Source organism: Salvelinus fontinalis, chromosome 20 (assembly GCF_029448725.1).
Source record: "Salvelinus fontinalis isolate EN_2023a chromosome 20, ASM2944872v1, whole genome shotgun sequence".
Lineage (NCBI taxonomy): Eukaryota > Metazoa > Chordata > Actinopteri > Salmoniformes > Salmonidae > Salvelinus > Salvelinus fontinalis.
The window spans coordinates 808,856-822,064 of NC_074684.1; the positions used below are offsets into that span (position 1 = coordinate 808,856).

General features: G+C 48.1%; 1 protein-coding gene across 1 annotated transcript in view; it reads right to left on the reverse strand.

The window, feature by feature from the left end:
• The window catches only part of LOC129817136 (gephyrin-like), a 49,850-nt gene that overhangs the window by 20,695 nt on the left and 15,946 nt on the right, over nucleotides 1-13,209 (reverse strand). The window lies entirely within an intron of this gene.

A 13,209-nucleotide genomic window follows, 5' to 3' on the forward strand; every position in this document is an offset into this window, starting at 1 on the left:
GGGGGGGGGGGAGGGGGGGGGGCGAGGGGGAGCGTGTGTGCTCGTGTGTGTGTATGCGTGTGTGTGCATGTGTGTGTGTGGAAGGGGGAACTTCCTTTAAGACTGCAGTATTCCTTACACACACAACCACCCCTCCTCAGTCTTTCTCACCCAGCTACCCCTTGATCTAAAAATAGCTACTCCACTCTCCTACAAGAGGCAGCAACCATTCTGAACCAATCAACATGCTCTGTCAAAGGCATCGGCACCCACCACCCTTTTCTGTGTCTATCCGTGTGTGTTTGTGATAGGGGGAACTCCTGACTAAAGGTAATGCAACACGAGGCAGGTGTGTCCCTCCCTCAAGTAGGATAACTGGGAGAGTGATAAAAAGGAGAGAGAGAAGAGGGGGAGAGAGAAGGAGAATGAAATACAGTGAGAAAGAAAGAGAGAGTACAAATGAGAGAGTGTAAGGGAGAAGGAGAGTGAGATGAGCGAAGAAAAGAGAGAGAGAGACAGAGAGCGATAGAGAGAGAGAGAGAGAGAGTGAGGAGGGAGATCTGGCTGCAGTTGAAACAGGCTTCAAAGGAATATTAATGTGATCCTGTGCAGGAGCTGGAAGGGAAGGAGGGAAGGAATGCAGATGGTCGGCCATGACACTGTGGATTCCGCTCCGCACCTATTCCCAGGTAAGCTTGCAGCTCAGGAGCATGGGAGTGGCTGGCATTTAGACTCCTCCAACCGACACCATCCAGCTCCTCCCTCTAAGCCTACTGCAAGTCTGCTTCACTGCAGTTAAAAAAAAACAATCACAACTTCAGTTTGGGCACTGATCTCAAATCAGTTCATGCTTTTAACCTAAAAGAGTTAACGCTAGACCAGGGACAGGGAATACGGATCCCAGATCACTAGCTACAGTACTGCTGGGCATACACTTAGACGCGCTCACATTTCCCGATTTCCTTGTCCCAAATCTTCCATTCTATCCATTCTCAACCCCAGGATGTGGGTGCTCACATTACACCATGATTCCCTAATTGATCCTGCCCTGGAAGAAAAATGCCGACACGCAAACAGCGAGCTGATTTATTAGAGGGCACATTATTATGTGGAGAAACATCAAAAAAGAGGCGCAGCATATGGACCGGACAGATGTAAACAATATGGAGTTTTCTATTCTACTGAGGGAATTGGAGGTTATATCTAACTTTTAATATTGATAAAGGCTGAGTTCTCTCCACAGCTTCCGTTACCTCGGTCCACATGGTACGTGTTGTTGTTGCTTTCCTCTTCACCATGATTGGGCAGATTCGATTATGCTGAGCGGGACGGGGGAGGGCAAAAGCGGTGAGGGAGGAGCACCCTTCTCATAAGGAACAGTAATCTGCGCCGCTCGGCCGTGTTGCCAACAAGGTAGCATGGTGCATCGTCCAGAAACATACGACATACAATCTCTCTTCCAGAAAACATGCTCGAATTTGCAAACTATTTTTTTATCTGGAAGGCAGACAAAACGTTTAAAAATAAAAAATCTAAAGCCATCACTTTCTGCATGTGAAAACACAGAATCCTACTCATTACTCCACATGATTAATTACAGTACGTCACTTTTGTTTTGAACCAATTTCGCCGTGGGCTTTGAAAGGGGGACCTGGCTCACGCCCGGGAGGCAGCCTGGTTCCAAAACCAATGCAATCAATTTGCACCTGCTGCAAAAAAACACCTACCTGGGCGACCGGATTAATCGAATCCCGTCATTGTTTTGGTTTCACATGCTGAGTGCTCATTGGTTATTTGCGGTAGTCATTGCCCAATCACATTGTAGCACTGCTCATACTACAAATTGCAGTTGCACAACCAACATTTCTGACATGTCAAAAAATGACAGGGAAATCCGACAGGGTTCTGGAGAATGGAACAGCCATCATCGATGGGTCCATGACCCTCTCAAACTACACGAGTTCCGACGTACTGATCCTAGCCCAAGTTCATAAGATTTCACTCCGATCATGAAAATTTGTCGGGGAAGGCAAAAAAGGTGGCGAAGTCGGGTTGTGTATACCCGGCATAAGGGCCACTTGGAGAAGATCAGAGCAGTTTTAGACAATGATTCTGACCATATTCCCCATGACCCACAGACAGTCCGCATCCCAACAAGTCCACGTCATACGCCCATCTACCATCCCCATCCACAGTCTAACAGCGCTCACTGTTGCCCCTAGTGGCTGGTTTCCATGTCATCTCCCGACGTCCTCAGACATTGACGTATGCTGAGTACTGACTTGTGTCACACGTGACCAGGCTGGTCTAGACTCGAGTTTGGGTCAATTCCATTTCATTCCTGTCAGTTGAATTGGACATGGAGTTTCTCCATAGATAAGCACGGCGAGCTGATCTGTCTGCATCTGCCTGTATGTGTCTATCTGCTCATATCGCTATGTCTGTCTGCATCTGCCTGTATCTCCCTGTATGTGTCTATCTGCTCATATCGCTATGTCTGTCTGCATCTGTCTCTATGTCCCTGTATATATGTGTGTATGTGTGTCTGTGTGTGTGTATCATATTGTATGTGTGAGTGTCTTTGTATGTATGTGTCTACGTGCCTGTGTGTGTTTGAATGTCTGTCTGTGTGTGTTTGAGTGTATGTGTATGTGTGTGTCTGTCTGTCTGTCTGTCTGTCTGTCTGTCTGTCTGTCTGTCTGTCTGTCTGTCTGTCTGTCTGTCTGTCTGTCTGTCTGTCTGTCTGTGTGTGTGTGTGTGTGTGTGTGTGTGTGTGTGTGTGTGTGTGTGTGTGTGTGTGTGTGTGTGTGTGTGTGTGTGTCTATGTCTGTGTGTGTGAGTGAGTGAGTGTGTACGTGCGTGAGTGTGTGTGTGTCTGTGAGTGAGTGTGTGAGTGAGTGAGTAAGTGAGTTAGTGAGTGTGTGTGTCTGTGTTTGTGTGTGTGTGTGTGTGTGTATGTGTGTGTGTGTGTGTGTGTGTGTGAGTGAGTGTGTATGTGTGTGTGTGTGAGTGTGTGGGTGTGTGTGTATGTGTGTGTGTGTGTGTGTGTGAGTGAGTGTGTATGTGTGTGTGTGTGAGTGTCTTCTAGACTAGCTAGAGTGCCTGTATCTCCCCAGGCTAGCAGTATGAGTGGGAGGAGAGCAGGAGACCGGTGCTTTAGAAGCATTATGCAGGGCGGAGCAGCTCCACTGAGAACATTGAAGTCAGCATCCACATGGGATCCAGGTGTACACTCACTTTCTAAAGGGTTAATATGAGCCCCAACACATATCAGAGAGATGGAGACAGAGTAGGAGAGGTAAAAGAAAGGGTAAGAGATGGAAAAGAGAGGGAATGACAACAAAAGAAAGATGACTAAGAGGAGACTAAGAGAGAAGAATATAATGAGAAACGAGAAGAAGGGAAGAGATGAAGGGAGGAATGGTGATCGAGGAGTGAGAAAAAGAAAGAGATAACATTTACATAAGAAAGTGAACAAGGAAAGAAGAGGAAAGACAAAAAGACACAAAGATAACAAGACAAAGACTCAAAGACTCAAAGACTCAAAGACTCAAAGACTCAAAGACTCAAAGACTCAAAGACTCAAAGACTCAAAGACTCAAAGACTCAAAGACTCAAAGACTCAAAGACTCAAAGACTCAAAGACTCAAAGACTCAAAGACTCAAAGACTCAAAGACTCAAAGACTCAAAGACTCAAAGACTCAAAGACTCAAAGAGTAAAAGACTAAAAGAGTAAAAGACTAAAAGAGTAAAAGACTAAAAGACTAAAAGAGTAAAAGACTCAAAGAGTAAAAGACTCAAAGACTCAAAGAGTAAAAGACTCAAAGACTCAAAGACTCAAAGACTCAAAGAGTAAAAGACTAAAAGAGTAAAAGACTAAAAGAGTAAAAGACTAAAAGAGTAAAAGACTCAAAGAGTAAAAGACTCAAAGACTCAAAGACTCAAAGACTCAAAGAGTAAAAGACTAAAAGAGTAAAAGACTCAAAGAGTAAAAGACTCAAAGACTCAAGGACTAAAAGAGTAAAAGAGAAAAGAAAACAAAAGAAGAGAAGAAAATATCTAATAAGGGAAGCCACTAGGAGAGATTAGAGAAGACATTGGCCCAAGGCCATATGTGTGATAGGTGATTGGTGTGGCTGGTGTGTGTGTGGTGTGACTGGTGTGTGTGTGATGTGGCTGGTGTGTGTGTGGTGTGGTGTGGCTGGTGTGTATGTGGTGTGGCTGGTGTGGCTGGTGTGTAAGTGGTGTGGCTGGTGTGTGTGTGGTGTGGCTGGTGTGTGTGTGATGTGGCTGGTGTGTGTGTGGTGTGGCTGGTGTGTGTGTGTGGTGAGGCTGGTGTGTGTGGTGTGACTGGTGTGTGTGGTGTGGCTGGTGTGTGTGTGGTGTGGCTGGTGTGTGTGTGATGTGGCTGGTGTGTGTGTGGTGTGGCTGGTGTGTGTGTGATGTGGCTGGTGTGTGTGTGGTGTGGCTGGTGTGTGTGTGTGGTGAGGCTGGTGTGTGTGGTGTGACTGGTGTGTGTGGTGTGGCTGGTGTGTGTGTGGTGTGGCTGGTGTGTGTGTGATGTGGCTGGTGTGTGTGTGGTATGGCTGGTGTGTGTGTGTGATGTGGCTGGTGTGTGTGTGATGTGGCTGGTGTGTGTGTGGTGTGGCTGGTGTGTGTGTGTGGTGAGGCTGGTGTGTGTGGTGTGGCTGGTGTGTGTGGTGTGGCTGGTGTGTGTGTGGTGTGACTGGTGTGTGTGTGTGGTGTGGCTGGTGTGTGTGGTGTGGCTGGAGTGTGTGGTGTGGCTGGTGTGTGTGTGGTGTGGCTGGTGTGTATGTGGTGTGGCTGGTGTGTATGTGGTGTGGCTGGTGTGGCTGGTGTGTATGTGGTGTGGCTGGTGTGTGTGTGGTGTGGCTGGTGTGTGTGTGGTGTGGCTGGTGTGTATGTGGTGTGGCTAGTGTGTGTGTGGTGTGGCTGGTGTGTATGTGGTGTGGCTGGTGTGGCTGGTGTGTATGTGGTGTGGCTGGTGTGTGTGTGGTGTGTGGGCCCAGTTAACAGGAAGGATTCATGGTGTGCTAGGATGTCCCAGCCAGTCAATCATTTCCATGGCATAAAGCAGTCAGCTCTCATTATCTCCCAGGGATGCCACACTAATGGGGCTTCCCCTATACCACCAAGGAACTTTCATACACACACGCGCAAGAACACACACACACACATGGGCAAGAACACATATGCACGCTCATACACGCCCACACGCGCAAGAACACAAACACATGCGTGAACACCCTGGCTCATACGCATGCAAACGCGTGCACATACACACAAGTGCGCACACACACACACACACACACACACACACACACACACACACACACACACACACACACACACACACACACACACACACACACACACACACACACACACACACACACACGCGCACTCTCTCTCTCTCTCTCTCTCTCTCGCTTAGAAATATAACCATTTAGAGTTCCATGTCGAACCCTCTGTGGAAAGGGTTCTACCTGCAACCAAAAGGGTTCTACCTGCAACCAAAAGGGTTCTACCTGCAACCAAAAGGGTTCTACCTGCAACCAAAAGGGTTCTACTTGCAACCAAAAGGGTTCTACTTGGAACCAAAAATGTTTCTTCAAAGGGTTCTATGGGGACAGCTGAAGAACCCTTTTAGCTTCTAGATAGCACTTTTTAAAAATAGTGCGCACACACACACGCACACACACACACACACACACACACACACACACACACACACACACACACACACACACACACACACACACACACACACACACACACACACACACACACACACGCACACACTGGTCCGGATCACAGCTTCAGCCACAAATCCCCCCCGGCCCAGACCTTGCTCCCTCTAGCTCATGCTGATGCGTGCTCCTCTCTGAATAGGTCAGTCATTACCTTGCTATTTTACTTGGCTGGTTTTGCTGCTCTTAATACTTTTGTTTTGCATAGTTACCTACATGGTTCTCAATGGGTGTCACAATGAGTAACAGTAAATTGAGTCCGCTTTTTTATTTTTCTCAAATTGAAGATGAATTTGGATAAAAGGATAATCAAATCAGGAAAAGTTTAGGGAAATAACAGCTTTTTCATCCAGACCAAATCCTGCCTTTCTGGAATCTCCATCAACATCCTGTATTTGCAATAAAATCACATCAAACATATTATAATATTGTAAATTAATACGAATAGACACATCAAACATGTTTACCTTCCCATGACAAAATAATACCACAGCTAAACCCTGCTGTTGGCATCTCCACTGTCTTCTGTATTCATCTGTTTCAGTGCCAATGCCCTTCCAGTGGTGGAGCACACCAACATGGGGGTCTACATGAGGGTCTCTTTGGATTCAAATGATATCTGCAGGTGGGAGGGCTCACACCTCCCTCAACCAATCAGTCTCCTCAGAAATGACATCACCCCCCTTCCTCCCTCCGTCTTATTGGCTTGCTCCGTGTCAAATGGAACCACTAGAGCCGGAGGCCTGGGATTAAATGGGCTTAATGATGAATCGAGGTGTGGATCCGCCCCCACTTTGTCGAGGGGTGGGAATGACATTTTACTAGGGGCATTAAATGTTTCACAACTTCCTCCTAGGGTAGAGCAGGGAGGCAGTGGTGCGACAAATACCAGCAGCAGCGTCGTATAACTCTGTGGTGGGGTAAATTTCCAAATTAATAACGGTTTGACAGTGCTGAGTAAAATATAGCAACAGCAATAATGGCAGATAACCTGATGTCGTATAAGTCTAGCGTATCTTAGCAACCTTGTTCATTCTGAGTGGAGCAGTGGGGTAAGCAGCGGGAGGACAGCGTCCATCATGAAAGACACACCCGGCAGTTACACACGCACGCAAATGTGAGTGTGAATGCACGCTGAATTGTGATGTGTGCATGCACGCACAGACAGGCACACACAAGCAATCACTTACCGACACTCTCAGATCATACATACTAAGACACATCGCACACGTGTACACACACACTCAGAGCCAATCTCAATTACTGTTGTGCAAGCGCGTGAGCACACACACACACACACACACACACACACACACACACACACACACACACACACACACACACACACACACACACACACACACACACACACACACACACACACACACACACACACACACACACACACACAGATCCCGGGGCTTACTGTAAGCAGCCGGGAGAAGAGAGAGGGTGTAGAGTGGAACAATAGGATCCTAATCGGCAGGGCTGCATTTCAAAGCCTCTCCCGTCTCTACAACACTGTTTCCAGATAAGATTGAAAAACGCTATTTATATCCAACTACAAGGGAAGCCAACCAATGGCTTGATTTTGGTTTATTCGAAGTCCGATCTAAATTAGGGTGGGGTGTTACGTAAGGGAGAGGAGTCAGTGCGACACTACGCTATACCTGCTACTGCGGAGGGGTAGCAACTGGAGGAGGAAATAGCCTTAACGGTAGCACCACTGGTAGACATTCTAACACTGCAGCTAATAGGTATTTGAACACGTTTCGTTAGTGAACTACATTTCCCACATGTTCAGGCAGAATCGGTGCAGGTGTGTTGCACACGACGCTGGACCTAGGAGTCTACACATGCACACGCACACGCACACGCACACGCACATGTGCACGCACATGTGCACACACACACACACACACACACACACACACACACACACACACACACACACACACACACACACACACACACACACACACACACACACACACACACACACACACACACACACACACACACTGCTCAATCAAACCCCACACTATCTTTCTCTTTCCTTCTCTCAGCAGATGTGCAGAGAACGACTGCTACTCCACCAGCCCAGCTGAGGCCCAGTCAGGGCGAAGCCAAGCCCTCCTCATCCCAAGAGAGACAGCTCCATGCTGGGCTGGGCTGTGAAGAAGAGAGGGGGTGATCGGTGGAGGGCTGGGTGGATGGAGCCCAAATCCCAACCACTTAAACATGGGTTTAAGAGTGCAATTCACACTGAAGGAGAGATAGAGAGACGAGAGGGGGAGGAGACAGAAGGAGGAGAGAGGGACTGAGGGGAGAGGAGAGAATAGAGGGAGGAGAGATCAAATAGAGGAGAGGGAGAAGGAAAGACAGAGAGGAAATATGAAGGAGAGAGGGAGGAGACAGAAGAGAGAGGTCTGAAGAATAGAGGGGAGTGAGAGGGGAGCAGGGAAAGGAGATTGAGGGGAGGGAGGGAGAGAAAAGTCTAGAGAGGCTGTCTCAGCACCATGGAGAGCAACAGTGCCATTGAGAGTTCAGCTGAGCACTGAACACGACTTGAGGGATGGGGGAGAGAAAGGAGGGCATGGAGGAGGAGAGGGGGAGGAGGAGAGGGGAGGAGGATAGGGAGAATAAAGGAGATGGAGGGAGATAGAAGGAGAGATAATTGGAGAGAAAAGAGATCTTACTGGGAGAACACAGATAGACATCCACACACACACACACACACACACACACACACACACACACACACACACACACACACACACACACACACACACACACACACACACACACACACACACACACACACACACACACACACACACACACACACACACACACACACACACACACACACACACACACTGCTCAATCAAACCCCACACTATCTTTCTCTTTCCTTCTCTCAGCAGATGTGCAGAGAACGACTGCTACTCCACCAGCCCAGCTGAGGCCCAGTCAGGGCGAAGCCAAGCCCTCCTCATCCCAAGAGAGACAGCTCCATGCTGGGCTGGGCTGTGAAGAAGAGAGGGGGTGATCGGTGGAGGGCTGGGTGGATGGAGCCCAAATCCCAACCACTTAAACATGGGTTTAAGAGTGCAATTCACACTGAAGGAGAGATAGAGAGACGAGAGGGGGAGGAGACAGAAGGAGGAGAGAGGGACTGAGGGGAGAGGAGAGAATAGAGGGAGGAGAGATCAAATAGAGGAGAGGGAGGAGGAAAGACAGAGAGGAAATATGAAGGAGAGAGGGAGGAGACAGAAGAGAGAGGTCTGAAGAATAGAGGGGAGTGAGAGGGGAGCAGGGAAAGGAGATTGAGGGGAGGGAGGGAGAGAAAAGTCTAGAGAGGCTGTCTCAGCACCATGGAGAGCAACAGTGCCATTGAGAGTTCAGCTGAGCACTGAACACGACTTGAGGGATGGGGGAGAGAAAGGAGGGCATGGAGGAGGAGAGGGGGAGGAGGAGAGGGGAGGAGGATAGGGAGAATAAAGGAGATGGAGGGAGATAGAAGGAGAGATAATTGGAGAGAAAAGAGATCTTACTGGGAGAACACAGATAGACATCCACACACACACACACACACACACACACACACACACACACACACACACACACACACACACACACACACACACACACACACACACACACACACACACACACACACACACACACACACACACACACACACACACACACACACACACACACACACACACGTGTGCGTGCACACACACGGAAACAGGGCACTCATGCGCACAAACACACACAAACGAGAACTCGAGCACACACTCCTTAAGTCTTTGAGTGTATGAGTGAGGACATGGATGAGTCGGGGGGGGGGGGGGGGGGCAGAGAAGGATGGAGAGAGAGCTAGAAAGAGAGTGTGAGAGGGGGATGGAGAGAGGTAGAGAGAGCGACATCTAAAGATAGTCCTAGATAGATACAGGGAAAGGAGAGAGAGGAACGGAGAAAGAGAGAAAGAGTGATTGTGCTGACCCTCAGTGTTCACCCCAGCTTTAGAGGTCTGCTCCCCCTGGCAGTCTCCACTGGAATACATAAAACATGAGAGAGACTGGGCCCCAATGCCAGGCCAGGCACTTAGTCAGCACCCTGGCACTGGAGCCACACACATTCACGGACGGACGAATGGACAAACACACACACACACCAAAATGCATGTACACGCGCACGCAACACACGAGCGGTTGAGCGGATGAACGGATGGATGGATGCTCTCACACACACACACACACACACACACACACACACACACACACACACACACACACACACACACACACACACACACACACACACACACACACACACACACACACACACACACACACTTGCCCACACATGTACGCACACACGGGCATGAACACTCACATACACTCCAAACGCAGTACACCGACACCCGATACACCACCCTCAAACTGACCACCAAAACACACTGAAATAGACACACTCAAACACCGACGCGACACACTCACACATTCTCTCCTGGGTCACCACGACACACTCACACATTCTCTCCTGGGTCACCACAACACACTCACACATTCTCTCCTGGGTCACCACGACACACTCACACATTCTCTCCTGGGTCACCACGACACACTCACACATTCTCTCCTGGGTCACCACGACACACTCACACATTCTCTCCTGGGTCACCACAACACACTCACACATTCTCTCCTGGGTCACCACAACACACTCACACATTCTCTCCTGGGTCACCACAACACACACACACATTCTCTCCTGGGTCACCACGACACACTCACACATTCTCTCCTGGGTCACCACAACACGCTCACACCAAGTCAGAACACTGATCGCTACTCGTCTATCTCATGTATAGGCAATAGCCATACAAGCTCCTATAAGGACAGTTTCCCAGCCACAGAGGAATCCTAGTCGTGTTCTAAAAAGCACTTTCAAATGGAGATACTTCGTACTCAATCTCATACTTTCTCTAATTTGTATAGCCAGGGCCCAATATCACTCTTTCCCATCCTCTTTTTAGTAATCTCTCTTTGACTCTCCTCGCCCGCTCTTCCTTAGCACTCACCTAAACATTTTTATGATCATTTTGCTTAAACCCAGGCGGAGAAGGCTGCTTGTTGGAGCGCCCGCAGCTCTGCACGCAAATTCCCTGTCTTATTGATGGTTTATTAACATGACCATAAATATTGAAAAGACACTTACTAATGAAGCCACGGAGAAAAGACCATTCACAGTGCAGTGGGGGGAAGACGGGGACTTTTTCTCTCCTTACTACTACTTTCATTTCTTTTTCAGTGTCACTGCAACGCCACCTCGACTTTCCCTTTACTGCTCTCCTCTCTTTCCCTCCCCATCTCTCCTCTCTTTCCCTCCCCATCTCTCCTCTCTTTCCCTCCCCATCTCTCCTCTCTTTCCCTCCCCATCTCTCCTCTCTTTCCCTCCCCATCTCTCCTCTCTTTCCCTCCCCATCTCCTTCCTTCTTTCTCCCTCTTCTCTCCTCCTTTTCCAATCATCACTTCTATCTCTCTTTTCTGGCCTCTCTCTCTCTAACTCTCTCTTTTCCTCATCACTGGTGTCAGATCAATGTGATTGGAGGGATTGAAGGTGGGGGCCACCCTGTTGTCCACAGCCCCTCGTGAATATGAATCACACATGCGAGGGAAAGTGGGAAAGGGTGCTACCTAGTCAGCTGCACAACTGAACGCATTCAACCGAAATGTGTCGTCCGCATTTAACCCAACCCCCCTGACTCCCTCTGAGACGTGGGGGCGGCTGCCTTAATCGACACCCACGTCATCGGCGCCCGGGGAACAGTTGTTGTGGTGGTCAACTGCCTTGTACAAGGGCAGAACTGCAGATTTTTCCGCCTTGCCGGCTCGGGGGATTCGAACAGGCAAACTGTCGTTTACCGTCCCAACGCTCCAACCGCTGGGCTACTAATAATAACTCATGGGGCTAGTATAACAAGGTCAGAGCTCTGATGACGATGTGGCCATGATGACGATGACTTTATAATCAAGCCAGTAGAAGAGTATAGTAGGCAACCTCAGCAGTTTACCCCTTAGCATGACATTTCCATGTTGGGAGAGCCCAGGGCTAGTGGGCTAGTTCATTCTCTCATGGCATTTAGAGGGGCTGTTTGCATATTGCTCCTGTTAGCGTGCAGTGTGTGGCTCACTGCGTGTGTGGTGTGTGGTGTGTGGTGTGTGGTATGTGGTGTGGTGTGGTGTGGTGTGGTGTGGTGTGGTGTGTGTGTGTGTGTGTGTGTGTGTGTGTGTGTGTGTGTGTGTGTGTGTGTGTGTGTGTGTGTGTGTGTGTGTGCATACTGCACCATGTATGTATGAACAGTGCTTTTTATCCAGTCCAAGTGACCTTTGAAGAAGAGATTGTTACTGTAATGTCAAACACACTACATCTCCGGATAGATAAGAGGATACATTAAGATAAATAGCATTGACCCCTCCATTGGGAGCTGACAGTAGTGATGGAGGGGGAAAAAGACGATACAGTTGCATACCGCAATATTATTTGGAACAATATTACATCGATACTTTGACTCCAAGTATCCATTTTTATTTGTATTGGTGTTTTGCTTGGTTGCGTTAGCTAGCGCTAGTCGGCTGTACATGTCCCAAAATGCTGATGTTTTTCATCCTATAGCTTGTCCTCCATCTTCTTTTTAAATAGTGAGCCGACATGTCTTCATCACCTATATTTCCATGACTGATCTGAAATAATTTGATAATTCTCTCTGCAGCAGGGGATAGGAGAAGGATAGCGGTTTGGGGTAAGTTCTACAGACTACTGATCTAACTAAGTAGGTAGTCATCAAATCCGTCATGATTGATGCATTGTAACAGGCCCAATGTGGGTACTAAAGACAGATTTGAATATATTTGGCTGTTTTCGTTGGCATAGCATTTAGAAGTTGTCCCTTTTCAGGTTTAGAAGAAGTGGCTGCTAAATGCTAACTCCCTTTTGTATAAGCTGGTAGCATAGCTAGCATACAGACATCAGTGGTGGTAGTCAAAGTAGTTTTTAACTGTAATGCAGTTGATTGGTGATGATGACGTGTACATGTGTTGGGGTTGACATCCATACAAGCATTATATTCAGATTTTTACCTCAGCATAGTGTGAAATATAAATATAAACAATAGTCCACATTTTTCTGGGGGGCAATGAGGCGATTCAGGCTTTTCCCCCCACGGCATCTTTCCCCCTCGCGTTTCCATTGCATTGCTATTGTTTTGGTTGAGTTCCATTGACCTCGTTACCGCATCTAGCGTGAGAATCACAACGCATATCGTATTGGCACCTAAGTATAGTGATAATATCGTATAGTGAGGTCCCTGGAAATTCCCAGCCCGAGCTAATACTATGTAGCAATGTAGCACAACTATCTATGCTGTTCACAGGACTATCAGGC